The following is a 17,069-nucleotide window of genomic DNA, read 5'->3' as shown; positions in this document are numbered from 1 at the left end:
ATGCAGAATCTTAAGGTCCTAGCTCATGTCCAAGTCACCAAAGCCAGCTAAAAAGTCAATAACCGATACCTAAAACTTGAATTGTACTACTTCTTACTGGCTATTACATCAACTTAGAAGCTTCATCTGTGTTCTACTATGGTGCTTTTAGTGTCTCCGCATACCGCAGCACGCGACATAGCTTTGTAGACGATAAGTACAACCGTTTCAGAGAGGAGAGCGGCCAATGTGACGATCTGGCTTTAAGTCGATTCGATAACAAATGACGTAAACGGACGGATTTCTCAGGTTTTTGTTACATATGAACACTTTTCACATTCTACCGTGCAACTCGGTTGCTAGTCCTCCTTTCATATAGAACCTTAAGGTCCTAGCTCATGTCCAAGTCACCAAAGCCAGCTAAAAAGTCAATAATCGATACATAAAACTTGAATTGTACTACTTCTTGCTGGCTATTACATCAACTTACATGCTTCATCTGTGTTCTACTATGGTGATTTTAGTGTCTCCGCATACCGCAGCACGCGACATAGCTTTGCAGACGATAAGTACAACCGTTTCAGAGAGAAGAGCGGCCAATGTGACCATCTGGCTTTAAGTCGATTCGATAACAAATGACGAAAACGGACGGATTTCTCAGGTTTTTACTACATATGAACACTTTCCACATTCTCCCGTGCAACTCGGCTGCTAGTCCTCCTTTCATGCAGAATCTTAAGGTCCTAGCTCATGTCCAAGGCACCGAAGCCAGCTAAAAAGTCAATAATCGATACATAAAACTTGAATTGTACTACTTCTTGCTGGCTATTGCATCAACTTAGAAGCTTCATCTGTGTTCTACTATGGTGCTTTTAGTGTCTCCGCATACCGCAGCACGCGACATAGCTTTGCAGACGATAAGTACAACGGTTTCAGAGAGAAGAGCGGCCAATGTGACGATCTGGCTTTAAGTCGATTCGATAACAAATGACGAAAACGGACGGATTTCTCAGGTTTTTACTACGTATGAACACTTCTCACATTCACCCGTGCAACTCCTCTGCTAGTCCTCCTTTCATGCAGAATCTTAAGGTCCTAGCTCATGTCCAAGGCATCAAAGCCAGCTAAAAAGTCAATAATCGATAACTAAAACTTGAATTGTACTACTTCTTACTGGCTATTACATCAACTTAGAAGCTTCATCTGTGTTCTACTATGAAGATTTTCTTGTCTCCGCTTACCGCAGCACGCGACATAGCTTTGCAGACGATATGTACAACCGCTCAGAGAGAAGAGCGGCCAATGTGACGATCTGGCTTTAAGTCGATTCGATAACAAATGACGAAAACGGACGGATTTCTTGGGTTTTTACTACATATGAACACTTTTCATATTCTCCCGTGCAACTCGGCTGCTAGTCCTCCTTTCATGCAGAATCTTAAGGTCCTAGCTCATGTCCAAGTCACCAAAGCCAGCTAAAAAGTCAATAACCGATACCTAAAACTTGAATTGTACTACTTCTTACTGGCTATTACATCAACTTACATGCTTCATCTGTGTTGTACTATGGTGATTTTAGTGTCTCCTCATACCGCAGCACGCGACATAGCTTTGTAGACGATAAGTACAACCGTCTCAGAGAGAAGAGCGGCCAATGTGACGATCTGGCATTAAGTCGATTCGATAACAAATGACGAAAACGGACTTATTTCTCAGGTTTTTATTACATATGAACACTTTTCACATCCTCCCGTGCAACTCTGCTCCTAGTCCTCCTTTCATGCAGAATCTTAAGGTCCTTGCTCATGTCCAAGTCACCAAAGCCAGCTAAAAAGTCAATAATCGATACCTAAATTTGAATTGGACTACTTCTTACTGGCTATTACATCAACTTAGATGCTTCATCTGTGTTCTACTATGGTGATTTTAGTGTCTCCGCATACCGCAGCACGAGAAATAGCTTTGCAGACGATAAGTACAACCGTTTCAGAGAGAAGAGCGGCCAATGTGACGATCTGGCTTTAAGTCGATTCGATAACAAATGACGAAAACGGACGGATTTCTTGGGTTTTTACTACATATGAACACTTTTCATATTCTCCCGTGCAACTCGGCTGCTAGTCCTCCTTTCATGCAGAATCTTAAGGTCCTACATCATGTCCAAGGCACCAAAGCCAGCTAAAAAGTCAATAACGATATCTAAAACTTGAATTGTACTATTTCTTACTGGCTATTACATCATCTTAGAAGCTCCATCTGTGTTCTACTATGGTGCTTTTAGTGTCTCCGAATAACGCAGCACGCGACATAGCTTTGCAGACGATAAGTACAACCGTTTCAGAGAGAAGAGCGGTCAATGTGACGATCTGGCTTTAAGACGATTCGATAACAAATGACGAAAACGGACGGATTTCTTGGGTTTTTACTACATATGAACACTTTTCACATTCTCCCGTGCAACTCGGCAGCTAGTCCTCCTTTCATGTAGAATCTTAAGGTCCTAGCTCATGTCCAAGGCACCAAAGCCAGCTAAAAAGTCAATAACCGATACCTAAAACTAGAATTGTACTACTTCTTACTGGCTATTACATCAACTTAGAGGCTTGATCTGTGTTGTACTATGGTGCTTTTAGTGTCTCAGCATACCGCAGCAGGCGACATAGCTTTGCAGACGATAAGTACAACCGTTTCAGAGAGAAGAGCGGTCAATGTGACGATCTGGCTTTAAGACGATTCGATAACAAATGACGAAAACGGACGGATTTCTTGGGTTTTTACTACATATGAACACTTTTCACATTCTCCCGTGCAACTCGGCAGCTAGTCCTCCTTTCATGCAGAATCTTAAGGTCCTAGCTCATGTCCAAGTCACCAAAGCCAGCTAAAAAGTCAATAACCGATACCTAAAACTTGAATTGTACTACTTCTTACTGGCTATTATATCAACTTAGAAGCTTCATCTGTGTTCTACTATGGTGCTTTTAGTGTCTCCGCATACCGCAGCACGCGACATAGCTTTGTAGACGATAAGTACAACCGTTTCAGAGAGGAGAGCGGCCAATGTGACGATCTGGCTTTAAGTCGATTCGATAACAAATGACGTAAACGGACGGATTTCTCAGGTTTTTGTTACATATGAACACTTTTCACATTCTACCGTGCAACTCGGTTGCTAGTCCTCCTTTCATATAGAACCTTAAGGTCCTAGCTCATGTCCAAGTCACCAAAGCCAGCTAAAAAGTCAATAATCGATACATAAAACTTGAATTGTACTACTTCTTGCTGGCTATTACATCAACGTACATGCTTCATCTGTGTTCTACTATGGTGATTTTAGTGTCTCCGCATACCGCAGCACGCGACATAGCTTTGCAGACGATAAGTACAACCGTTTCAGAGAGAAGAGCGGCCAATGTGACCATCTGGCTTTAAGTCGATTCGATAGCAAATGACGAAAACGGACGGATTTCTCAGGTTTTTACTACATATGAACACTTTCCACATTCTCCCGTGCAACTCGGCTGCTAGTCCTCCTTTCATGCAGAATCTTAAGGTCCTAGCTCATGTCCAAGGCACCGAAGCCAGCTAAAAAGTCAATAATCGATACATAAAACTTGATTTGTACTACTTCTTGCTGGCTATTGCATCAACTTAGAAGCTTCATCTGTGTTCTACTATGGTGCTTTTAGTGTCTCCGCATACCGCAGCACGCGACATAGCTTTGCAGACGATAAGTACAACCGTTTCAGAGAGAAGAGCGGCCAATGTGACGATCTGGCTTTAAGTCGATTCGATAACAAATGACGAAAACGGACGGATTTCTCAGGTTTTTACTACGTATGAACACTTCTCACATTCACCCGTGCAACTCCTCTGCTAGTCCTCCTTTCATGCAGAAACTTAAGGTCCTAGCTCATGTCCAAGGCATCACAGCCAGCTAAAAAGTCAATAATCGATAACTAAAACTTGAATTGTACTACTTCTTACTGGCTATTACATCAACTTAGAAGCTTCATCTGTGTTCTACTATGAAGATTTTCTTGTCTCCGCTTACCGCAGCACGCGACATAGCTTTGCAGACGATATGTACAACCGCTCAGAGAGAAGAGCGGCCAATGTGACGATCTGGCTTTTAGTCGATTCGATAACAAATGACGAAAACGGACGGATTTCTTGGGTTTTTACTACATATGAACACTTTTCATATTCTCCCGTGCAACTCGGCTGCTAGTCCTCCTTTCATGCAGAATCTTAAGGTCCTAGCTCATGTCCAAGTCACCAAAGCCAGCTAAAAAGTCAATAACCGATACCTAAAACTTGAATTGTACTACTTCTTACTGGCTATTACATCAACTTACATGCTTCATCTGTGTTCTACTATGGTGATTTTAGTGTCTCCTCATACCGCAGCACGCGACATAGCTTTGTAGACGATAAGTACAACCGTTTCAGAGAGAAGAGCGGCCAATGTGACGATCTGGCTTTAAGTCGATTCGATAACAAATGACGAAAACGGACTTATTTCTCAGGTTTTTATTACATATGAACACGTTTCACATTCTCCCGTGCAACTCTGCTCCTAGTCCTCCTTTCATGCAGAATCTTAAGGTCCTAGCTCATGTCCAAGTCACCAAAGCCAGCTAAAAAGTCAATAATCGATACCTAAATCTGAATTGGACTACTTCTTACTGGCTATTACATCACCTTAGATGCTTCATCTGTGTTCTACTATGGTGATTTTAGTGTCTCCGCATACCGCAGCACGCGAAATAGCTTTGCAGACGATAAGTACAACCGTTTCAGAGAGAAGAGCGGCCAATGTGACGATCTGGCTTTAAGTCGATTCGATAACAAATGACGAAAACGGACGGATTTCTCAGGATTTTATTACATATGAACACTTTTCACATTCTCCCGTGCAACTCGGCTGCTAGTCCTCCTTTCATGCAGAATCTCAAGGTCCTAGCTCATGTCCAAGGCACCAAGGCAGCTAATAAGTCAATAACCGATACCTAAAACTAGAATTGTACTACTTCTTACTGGCTATTACATCAACTTAGAAGCTTCATCTGTGTTCTACTATGGTGCTTTTAGTGTCTCAGCATACCGCAGCAGGCGACATAGCTTTGCAGACGATAAGTACAACCGTTTCAGAGAGAAGAGCGGTCAATGTGACGATCTGGCTTTAAGTCGATTCGATAACAAATGACGAAAACGAACGGATTTCTCAGGTTTTTATTACATATGAACACTTTTCACATTCTACCGTGCAACTCGGTTGCTAGTCCTCCTTTCATATAGAACCTTAAGGTCCTAGCTCATGTCCAAGTCACCAAAACCAGCTAAAAAGTCAATAATCGATATCTAAAACTTGAATTGGACTACTTCTTACTGGCTATTACATCAACTTACATGCTTCATCTGTGTTCTACTATGGTGATTTTAGTGTCTCCGCATAACGCAGCACGCGACATAGCTTTGCAGACGATAAGTACAACCGTTTCAGAGAGAAGAGCGGTCAATGTGACGATCTGGCTTTAAGACGATTCGATAACAAATGACGAAAACGGACGGATTTCTAAGGTTTTTACTACATATGAACACTTTTCACATTCTCCCGTGCAACTCGGCAGCTAGTCCTCCTTTCATGCAGAATCTTAAGGTCCTAGCTCATGTCCAAGTCACCAAAGCCAGCTAAAAAGTCAATAACCGATACCTAAAACTTGAATTGTACTACTTCTTACTGGCTATTACATCAACTTAGAAGCTTCATCTGTGTTCTACTATGGTGCTTTTAGTGTCTCCGCATACCGCAGCACGCGACATAGCTTTGTAGACGATAAGTACAACCGTTTCAGAGAGGAGAGCGGCCAATGTGACGATCTGGCTTTAAGTCGATTCGATAACAAATGACGAAAACGGACGGATTTCTCAGGTTTTTACTACATGCGAACACATTTCACATTCTCCCGTGCAACTCGGCTGCTAGTCCTCCTTTCATGCAGAATCTCAAGGTCCTAGCTCATGTCCAAGGCACCAAGGCAGCTAAAAGGTCAATAATCAATACTTAAAACTTGAATTGTACTACTTCTTACTGGCTATTACATCAACTTAGAAGCTTCATCTGTGTTCTACTATGGTGCTTTTAATGTCTCCGCATACCGCAGCACGCGACATAGCTTTGCAGACGATAAGTACAACCGTTTCAGAGAGAAGAGCGGCCAATGTGACGATCTGGCTATAAGTCGATTCGATAACAAATGACGAAAACGGACGGATTTCTCAGGTTTTTACTACATGCGAACACTTTTCACATTCTCCCGTGCAACTCGGCTGCTAGTCCTCCTTTCATGCAGAATCTCAAGGTCCTAGCTCATGTCCAAGGCACCAAGGCAGCTAAAAGGTCAATAATCAATACTTAAAACTTGAATTGTACTACTTCTTACTGGCTATTACATCAACTTAGAAGCTTCATCTGTGTTCTGCTATGGTGCTTTTAATGTCTCCGCATACCGCAGCACGCGACATAGCTTTGCAGACGATAAGTACAACCGTTTCAGAGAGAAGAGCGGTCAATGTGACGATCTGGCTTTAAGACGATTCGATAACAAATGACGAAAACGGACGGATTTCTTGGGTTTTTACTACATATGAACTCTTTTCACATTCTCCCGTGCAACTCGGCAGCTAGTCCTCCTTTCATGCAGAATCTTAAGGTCCTAGCTCATGTCCAAGGCACCAAAGCCAGCTAAAAAGTCAATAACCAATACTTAAAACTTGAATTGTACTACTTCTTACTGGCTATTACATCAACTTAGAAGCTTCATCTGTGTTCTACTATGGTGCTTTTAGTGTCTCCGCATACCGCAGCACGCGACATAGCTTTGTAGACGATAAGTACAACCGTTTCAGAGAGAAGAGCGGCCAATGTGACGATCTGGCTTTAAGTCGATTCGATAACAAATGACGAAAACGGACTTATTTCTCAGGTTTTTATTACATATGAACACTTTTCACATTCTCCCGTGCAACTCGGTTGCTAGTCCTCCTTTCATGCAGAATCTTAGGGTCCTAGCTCATGTCCAAGTCACCAAAGCCAGCTAAAAAGTCAATAATCGATACCTAAATTTGAATTGGACTACTTCTTACTGGCTATTACATCAACTTAGATGCTTCATCTGTGTTCTACTATGGTGATTTTAGTGTCTCCGCATACCGCAGCACGCGAAATAGCTTTGCAGACGATAAGTACAACCGTTTCAGAGAGAAGAGCGGCCAATGTGACGATCTGGCTTTAAGTCGATTCGATAACAAATGACGAAAACGGACGGATTTCTCAGGTTTTTACTACATGCGAACACTTTTCACATTCTCCCGTGCAACTCGGCAGCTAGTCCTCCTTTCATGCAGAATCTTAAGGTCATAGCCCATGTCCAAGGCACCAAAGCCAGCTAAAAAGTCAATAACGATATCTAAAACTTGAATTGTACTTTTTCTTACTGGCTATTACATTATCTTAGAAGCTTCATCTGTGTTCTACTATGGTGCTTTTAGTGTCTCCGCATAACGTAGCACGCGACATAGCTTTGCAGACGATAAGTACAACCGTTTCAGAGAGAAGAGCGGCAAATGTGACGATCTGGCTTTAAGTCGATTCGATAACAAATGACGCTATCGGACGGATTTCTCAGGTTTTTACTACATATGAACACTTTTCACATTCTCCCGTGCAACTCGGCTGCTAGTCCTCCTTTCATGCAGAATCTTAAGGTCATAGCCCATGTCCAAGGCACCAAAGCCAGCTAAAAAGTCAATAACGATATCTAAAACTTGAATTGTACTGTTTCTTACTGGCTATTACATCATCTTAGAAGCTTCATCTGTGTTCTACTATGGTGCTTTTAGTGTCTCCGCATAACGCAGCACGAGACATAGCTTTGCAGACGATAAGTACAACCGTTTCAGAGAGAAGAGCGGTCAATGTGACGATCTGGCTTTAAGACGATTCGATAACAAATGACGAAAACGGACGGATTTCTTGGGTTTTTACTACATATGAACACTTTTCACATTCTCCCGTGCAACTCGACAGCTAGTCCTCCTTTCATGTAGAATCTTAAGGTCCTAGCTCATGTCCAAGGCACCAAAGCCAGCTAAAAAGTCAATAACCGATACCTAAAACTAGAATTGTACTACTTCTTACTGGCTATTACATCAACTTAGAAGCTTGATCTGTGTTGTACTATGGTGCTTTTAGTGTCTCAGCATACCGCAGCAGGCGACATAGCTTTGCAGACGATAAGTACAACCGTTTCAGAGAGAAGAGCGGTCAATGTGACGATCTGGCTTTAAGACGATTCGATAACAAATGACGAAAACGGACGGATTTCTTGGGTTTTTACTACATATGAACACTTTTCACATTCTCCCGTGCAACTCGGCAGCTAGTCCTCCTTTCATGCAGAATCTTAAGGTCCTAGCTCATGTCCAAGTCACCAAAGCCAGCTAAAAAGTCAATAACCGATACCTAAAACTTGAATTGTACTACTTCTTACTGGCTATTACATCAACTTAGAAGCTTCATCTGTGTTCTACTATGGTGCTTTTAGTGTCTCCGCATACCGCAGCACGCGACATAGCTTTGTAGACGATAAGTACAACCGTTTCAGAGAGGAGAGCGGCCAATGTGACGATCTGGCTTTAAGTCGATTCGATAACAAATGACGAAAACGGACGGATTTCTCAGGTTTTTATTACATATGAACACTTTTCACATTCTACCGTGCAACTCGGTTGCTAGTCCTCCATTCATATAGAACCTTAAGGTCCTAGCTCATGTCCAAGTCACCAAAGCCAGCTAAAAAGTCAATAATCGATACCTAAAACTTGAATTGGACTACTTCTTACTGGCTATTACATCAACTTACATGCTTCATCTGTGTTCTACTATGGTGATTTTAGTGTCTCCGCATACCGCAGCACGCGACATAGCTTTGCAGACGATAAGTACAACCGTTTCAGAGAGAAGAGCGGCCAATGTGACGATCTGGCTATAAGTCGATTCGATAACAAATGACGAAAACGGACGGATTTCTCAGGTTTTTACTACATGCAAACACTTTTCACATTCTCCCGTGCAACTCGGCTGCTAGTCCTCCTTTCATGCAGAATCTCAAGGTCCTAGCTCATGTCCAAGGCACCAAGGCAGCTAAAAGGTCAATAATCAATACTTAAAACTTGAATTGTACTACTTCTTACTGGCTATTACATCAACTTAGAAGCTTCATCTGTGTTCTACTATGGTGCTTTTAATGTTTCCGCATACCGCAGCACGCGACATAGCTTTGCAGACGATAAGTACAACCGTTTCAGAGAGAAGAGCGGTCAATGTGACGATCTGGCTTTAAGACGATTCGATAACAAATGACGAAAACGGACGGATTTCTTGGGTTTTTACTACATATGAACACTTTTCACATTTTCCCGTGCAACTCGGCAGCTAGTCCTCCTTTCATGCAGAATCTTAAAGTTCTAGGTCATGTCCAAGGCACCAATGCCAGCTAAAAAGTCAATAACCGATACCTAAAACTTGAATTGTACTACTTCTTACTGGCTATTACATCAACTTAGAAGCTTCATCTGTGTTCTACTATGGTGCTTTTAGTGTCTCCGCATACCGCAGCACGCCACATAGCTTTGTAGACGATAAGTACAACCGTTTCAGAGAGAAGAGCGGCCAATGTGACGATCTGGCTTTAAGTCGATTCGATAACAAATGACGAAAACGGACTTATTTCTCAGGTTTTTATTACATATGAACACTTTTCACATTCTCCCGTGCAACTTGGTTGCTAGTCCTCCTTTCATGCAGAATCTTAAGGTCCTAGCTCATGTCCAAGTCACCAAAGCCAGCTAAAAAGTCAATAATCGATACCTAAATTTGAATTGGACTACTTCTTACTGGCTATTACATCAACTTAGATGCTTCATCTGTGTTCTACTATGGTGATTTTAGTGTCTCCGCATACCGCAGCACGCGAAATAGCTTTGCAGACGATAAGTACAACCGTTTCAGAGAGAAGAGCGGCCAATGTGACGATCTGGCTTTAAGTCGATTCGATAACAAATGACGAAAACGGACGGATTTCTCAGGATTTTATTACATATGAACACTTTTCACATTCTCCCGTGCAACTCGGCTGCTAGTCCTCCTTTCATGCAGAATCTTAAGGTCCTAGCTCATGTCCAAGGCACCAAAGCCAGCTAAAAAGTCAATAATCAATACCTAAAACTTGAATTCTACTACTTCTTACTGGCTATTACATCAACTTAGAAGCTTCATCTGTGTTCTACTATGGTGCTTTTAGTGTCTCCACATACCGCAGCACGCGACATAGCTTTGCAGACGATAAGTACAACGGTTTCAGAGAGAAGAACGGCAAATGTGGCGATCTGGCTTTAAGTCGATTCGATAACAAATGACGCAAACGGACGGATTTCTCAGGTTTTTACTACATATGAACACTTTTCACATTCTCCCGTGCAACTCGGCTGCTAGTCCTCCTTTCATGCAGAATCTTAAGGTCATAGCCCATGTCCAAGGCACCAAAGCCAGCTAAAAAGTCAATAACTATATCTAAAACTTGAATTGTACTATTTCTTACTGACTATCACATCATCTTAGAAGCTTCATCTGTGTTCTACTATGGTGCTTTTAGTGTCTCCGCATAACGCAGCACGCGACATAGCTTTGCAGACGATAAGTACAACCGTTTCAGAGAGAAGAGCGGTCAATGTGACGATCTGGCTTTAAGACGATTCGATAACAAATGACGAAAACGGACGGATTTCTTGGGTTTTTACTACATATGAACACTTTTCACATTCTCCCGTGCAACTCGGCAGCTAGTCCTCCTTTCATGCAGAATCTTAAGGTCCTAGCTCATGTCCAAGTCACCAAAGCCAGCTAAAAAGTCAATAACCGATACCTAAAACTTGAATTGTACTACTTCTTACTGGCTATTACATCAACTTAGAAGCTTCATCTGTGTTCTACTATGGTGCTTTTAGTGTCTCCGCATACCGCAGCACGCGACATAGCTTTGTAGACGATAAGTACAACCGTTTCAGAGAGGAGAGCGGCCAATGTGACGATCTGGCTTTAAGTCGATTCGATAACAAATGACGAAAACGGACGGATTTCTCAGGTTTTTATTACATATGAACACTTTTCACATTCTACCGTGCAACTCGGTGGCTAGTCCTCCTTTCATATAGAACCTTAAGGTCCTAGCTCATGTCCAAATCACCAAAGCCAGCTAAAAAGTCAATAATCGATACCTAAAACTTGAATTGGACTACTTCTTACTGGCTATTACATCAACTTACATGCTTCATCTGTGTTCTACTATGGTGATTTTAGTGTCTCCGCATACCGCAGCACGCGACATAGCTTTGCAGACGATAAGTACAACCGTTTCAGAGAGAAGAGCGGCCAATGTGACGATCTGGCTATAAGTCGATTCGATAACAAATGACGAAAACGGACGGATTTCTCAGGTTTTTACTACATGCGAACACTTTTCACATTCTCCCGTGCAACTCGGCTGCTAGTCCTCCTTTCATGCAGAATCTCAAGGTCCTAGCTCATGTCCAAGGCACCAAGGCAGCTAGAAGGTCAATAATCAATACTTAAAACTTGAATTGTACTACTTCTTACTGGCTATTACATCAACTTAGAAGCTTCATCTGTGTTCTACTATAGTGCTTTTAATGTCTCCGCATACCGCAGCACGCGACATAGCTTTGCAGACGATAAGTACAACCGTTTCAGAGAGAAGAGCGGTCAATGTGACGATCTGGCTTTAAGACGATTCGATAACAAATGACGAAAACGGACGGATTTCTTGGGTTTTTACTACATATGAACACTTTTCACATCCTCCCGTGCAACTCGGCAGCTAGTCCTCCTTTCATGCAGAATCTTAAGGTCATAGCTCATGTCCAAGGCACCAAAGCCAGCTAAAAAGTCAATAATCGATACCTAAAACTTGAATTGGACTACTTCTTACTGGCTATTACATCAACTTACATGCTTCATCTGTGTTCTACTATGGTGATTTTAGTGTCTCCGCATACCGCAGCACGCGACATAGCTTTGCAGACGATAAGTACAACCGTTTCAGAGAGAAGAGCGGCCAATGTGACGATCTGGCTATAAGTCGATTCGATAACAAATGACGAAAACGGACGGATTTCTCAGGTTTTTACTACATGCGAACACTTTTCACATTCTCCCGTGCAACTCGGCTGCTAGTCCTCCTTTCATGCAGAATCTCAAGGTCCTAGCTCATGTCCAAGGCACCAAGGCAGCTAGAAGGTCAATAATCAATACTTAAAACTTGAATTGTACTACTTCTTACTGGCTATTACATCAACTTAGAAGCTTCATCTGTGTTCTACTATGGTGCTTTTAATGTCTCCGCATACCGCAGCACGCGACATAGCTTTGCAGACGATAAGTACAACCGTTTCAGAGAGAAGAGCGGTCAATGTGACGATCTGGCTTTAAGACGATTCGATAACAAATGACGAAAACGGACGGATTTCTTGGGTTTTTACTACATATGAACACTTTTCACATCCTCCCGTGCAACTCGGCAGCTAGTCCTCCTTTCATGCAGAATCTTAAGGTCATAGCTCATGTCCAAGGCACCAAAGCCAGCTAAAAAGTCAACAACTATACCTAAAACTTGAATTGTACTATTTCTTACTGGCTATTATATCATCTTAGAAGCTTCATCTGTGTTCTACTATGGTGCGTTTAGTGTCTCCGAATACCGCAGTACGCGACATAGCTTTGCAGACGATAAGTACAAACGTTTCAGAGAGCAGAGCGGCCAATGTGCCGATTTGGCTTTAAGTCGATTCGATAACAAATGACGAAAACGGACGGATTTCTCAGGTTTTTACTACATTTGAACACTTTTCACATTCTCCCGTGCAACTCGGCTGCTAGTCCTACTTTCATGCTGAATCTTAAGGTCCTAGCTCACGTCCAAGGCAACAAAGCCAGCTAAAAAGTCAATAATCGATACCTAAAACTTGAATTGTACTACTTCTTACTGGCTATTACATCAACTTAGAAGCTTCATCTGTGTTCTACTATGATGATTTTCGTGTCTCCGCATACCGCAACACGCGACATAACTTTGCAGACAATAAGTACAACCGTTTCAGAGAGAAGAGTGGCCAATGTGACGATCTGGCTTTAAGTCGATTCGATAACAAATGACGAAAACGGACGGATTTCTCAGGTTTTTACTACATATGAACACTTTTCACATTCTCCCGTGCAACTCGGCTGCTAGTCCTCCTTTCATGCAGAATCTTAAGGTCCTGGCTCATGTCCAAGGCACCAAAGCCAGCTAAAAAGTCAATAATCGATACCTAAAAATTGAATTGTACTACTTCTTACTGGCTATTACATCATCTTAAAAGCTTCATCTGTGTTCTACTACGGTGTTTTTAGTGTCTCCGAATATCGCAGTACGCGTCATAGCTTTGCAGACGATAAGTACAACCGTTTCAGAGAGAAGAGCGGCCAATGTGACGATCTGGCTTTAAGTCGATTCGATAACAAATGACGAAAACGGACGGATTTCTCAGGTTTTTACTACATATGAACACTTTTCACATTCTCCCGTGCAACTCGGCTCCTAGTCCTCCTTTCATGCCGAATCTCAAGGTCCTAGCTAATGTCCAAGGCACAAAAGCCAGCTAAAAAGGCAATAATCGATACCTAAAACTTGAATTGTACTATTTCTTACTGGCTATTACATCAACTTAGAAGCTTCATCTGTGTTCTACTATGGTGCTTTTAGTGTCTCCGCATACCGCAGCACGCGACATAGCTTTGTAGACGATAAGTACAACCGTTTCAGAGAGAAGAGCGGCCAATGTGACGATCTGGCTTTAAGTCGATTCGATAACAAATGACGAAAACGGACTTATTTCTCAGGTTTTTATTACATATGAACACTTTTCACATTCTCCCGTGCAACTCGGTTGCTAGTCCTCCTTTCATGCACAATCTTAGGGTCCTAGCTCATGTCCAAGTCACCAAAGCCAGCTAAAAAGTCAATAATCGATACCTAAATTTGAATTGGACTACTTCTTACTGGCTATTACATCAACTTAGATGCTTCATCTGTGTTCTACTATGGTGATTTTAGTGTCTCCGCATACCGCAGCACGCGAAATAGCTTTGCAGACGATAAGTACAACCGTTTCAGAGAGAAGAGCGGCCAATGTGACGATCTGGCTTTAAGTCGATTCGATAACAAATGACGAAAACGGACGGATTTCTCAGGATTTTATTACATATGAACACTTTTCACATTCTCCCGTGCAACTCGGCTGCTAGTCCTCCTTTCATGCAGAATCTTAAGGTCCTAGCTCATGTCCAAGGCACCAAAGCCAGCTAAAAAGTCAATAATCAATACCTAAAACTTGAATTCTACTACTTCTTACTGGCTATTACATTAACTTAGAAGCTTCATCTGTGTTCTACTATGGTGCTTTTAGTGTCTCCGCATATCGCAGCACGCGACATAGCTTTGCAGACGATAAGTACAACCGTTTCAGAGAGAAGAGCGGCAAATGTGACGATCTGGCTTTAAGTCGATTCGATAACAAACGACGCAAACGGACGGATTTCTCAGGTTTTTACTACATATGAACACTATTCACATTCTCCCGTGCAACTCGGCTGCTAGTCCTCCTTTCATGCAGAATCTTAAGGTCATAGCCCATGTCCAAGGCACCAAAGCCAGCTAAAAAGTCAATAACGATATCTAAAACTTGAATTGTACTTTTTCTTACTGGCTATTACATTATCTTAGAAGCTTCATCTGTGTTCTACTATGGTGCTTTTAGTGTCTCCGCATAACGCAGCACGCGACATAGCTTTGCAGACGATAAGTACAACCGTTTCAGAGAGAAGAGCGGCAAATGTGACGATCTGGCTTTAAGTCGATTCGATAACAAATGACGCTAACGGACGGATTTCTCAGGTTTTTACTACATATGAACACTTTTCACATTCTCCCGTGCAACTCGGCTGCTAGTCCTCCTTTCATGCAGAATCTTAAGGTCATAGCCCATGTCCAAGGCACCAAAGCCAGCTAAAAAGTCAATAACGATATCTAAAACTTGAATTGTACTGTTTCTTACTGGCTATTACATCATCTTAGAAGCTTCATCTGTGTTCTACTATGGTGCTCTTAGTGTCTCCGCATAACGCAGCACGCGACATAGCTTTGCAGACGATAAGTACAACCGTTTCAGAGAGAAGAGCGGTCAATGTAACGATCTGGCTTTAAGACGATTCGATAACAAATGACGAAAACGGACGGATTTCTTGGGTTTTTACTACATATGAACACTTTTCACATTCTCCCGTGCAACTCGACAGCTAGTCCTCCTTTCATTTAGAATCTTAAGGTCCTAGCTCATGTCCAAGGCACCAAAGCCAGCTAAAAAGTCAATAACCGATACCTAAAACTAGAATTGTACTACTTCTTACTGGCTATTACATCAACTTAGAAGCTTGATCTGTGTTGTACTATGGTGTTTTTAGTGTCTCAGCATACCGCAGCAGGCGACATAGCTTTGCAGACGATAAGTACAACCGTTTCAGAGAGAAGAGCGGTCAATGTGACGATCTGGCTTTAAGACGATTCGATAACAAATGACGAAAACGGACGGATTTCTTGGGTTTTTACTACATATGAACACTTTTCACATTCTCCCGTGCAACTCGGCAGCTAGTCCTCCTTTCATGCAGAATCTTAAGGTCCTAGCTCATGTCCAAGTCACCAAAGCCAGCTAAAAAGTCAATAACCGATACCTAAAACTTGAATTGTACTACTTCTTACTGGCTATTACATCAACTTAGAAGCTTCATCTGTGTTCTACTATGGTGCTTTTAGTGTCTCCGCATACCGCAGCACGCGACATAGCTTTGTAGACGATAAGTACAACCGTTTCAGAGAGGAGAGCGGCCAATGTGACGATCTGGCTTTAAGTCGATTCGATAACAAATGACGAAAACGGACGGATTTCTCAGGTTTTTATTACATATGAACACTTTTCACATTCTACCGTGCAACTCGATTGCTAGTCCTCCTTTCATATAGAACCTTAAGGTCCTAGCTCATGTCCAAGTCACCAAAGCCAGCTAAAAAGTCAATAATCGATACCTAAAACTTGAATTGGACTACTTCTTACTGGCTATTACATCAACTTACATGCTTCATCTGTGTTCTACTATGGTGATTTTAGTGTCTCCGCATACCGCAGCACGCGACATAGCTTTGCAGACGATAAGTACAACCGTTTCAGAGAGAAGAGCGGCCAATGTGACGATCTGGCTTTAAGTCGATTCGATAACAAATGACGCAAACGGACGGATTTCTCAGGTTTTTACTACATATGAACACTTTTCACATTCTCCCGTGCAACTCGGCTGCTAGTCCTCCTTTCATGCAGAATCTTAAGGTCATAGCCCATGTCCAAGGCACCAAAGCCAGCTAAAAAGTCAATAACTATATCTAAAACTTGAATTGTACTATTTCTTACTGACTATCACATCATCTTAGAAGCTTCATCTGTGTTCTACTATGGTGCTTTTAGTGTCTCCGCATAACGCAGCACGCGACATAGCTTTGCAGACGATAAGTACAACCGTTTCAGAGAGAAGAGCGGTCAATGTGACGATCTGGCTTTAAGACGATTCGATAACAAATGACGAAAACGGACGGATTTCTTGGGTTTTTACTACATATGAACACTTTTCACATTCTCCCGTGCAACTCGGCAGCTAGTCCTCCTTTCATGCAGAATCTTAAGGTCCTAGCTCATGTCCAAGTCACCAAAGCCAGCTAAAAAGTCAATAACCGATACCTAAAACATGAATTGTACTACTTCTTACTGGCTATTACATCAACTTAGAAGCTTCATCTGTGTTCTACTATGGTGCTTTTAGTGTCTCCGCATACCGCAGCACGCGACATAGCTTTGTAGACGAT

This window comes from Schistocerca gregaria, unplaced genomic scaffold (genome assembly GCF_023897955.1).
Source record: "Schistocerca gregaria isolate iqSchGreg1 unplaced genomic scaffold, iqSchGreg1.2 ptg000351l, whole genome shotgun sequence".
In the NCBI taxonomy this organism is placed as follows: Eukaryota; Metazoa; Arthropoda; class Insecta; order Orthoptera; family Acrididae; genus Schistocerca; species Schistocerca gregaria.
The sequence above is the reverse complement of the archived record's forward strand: the minus strand, read 5'-3'. Positions refer to the sequence as shown.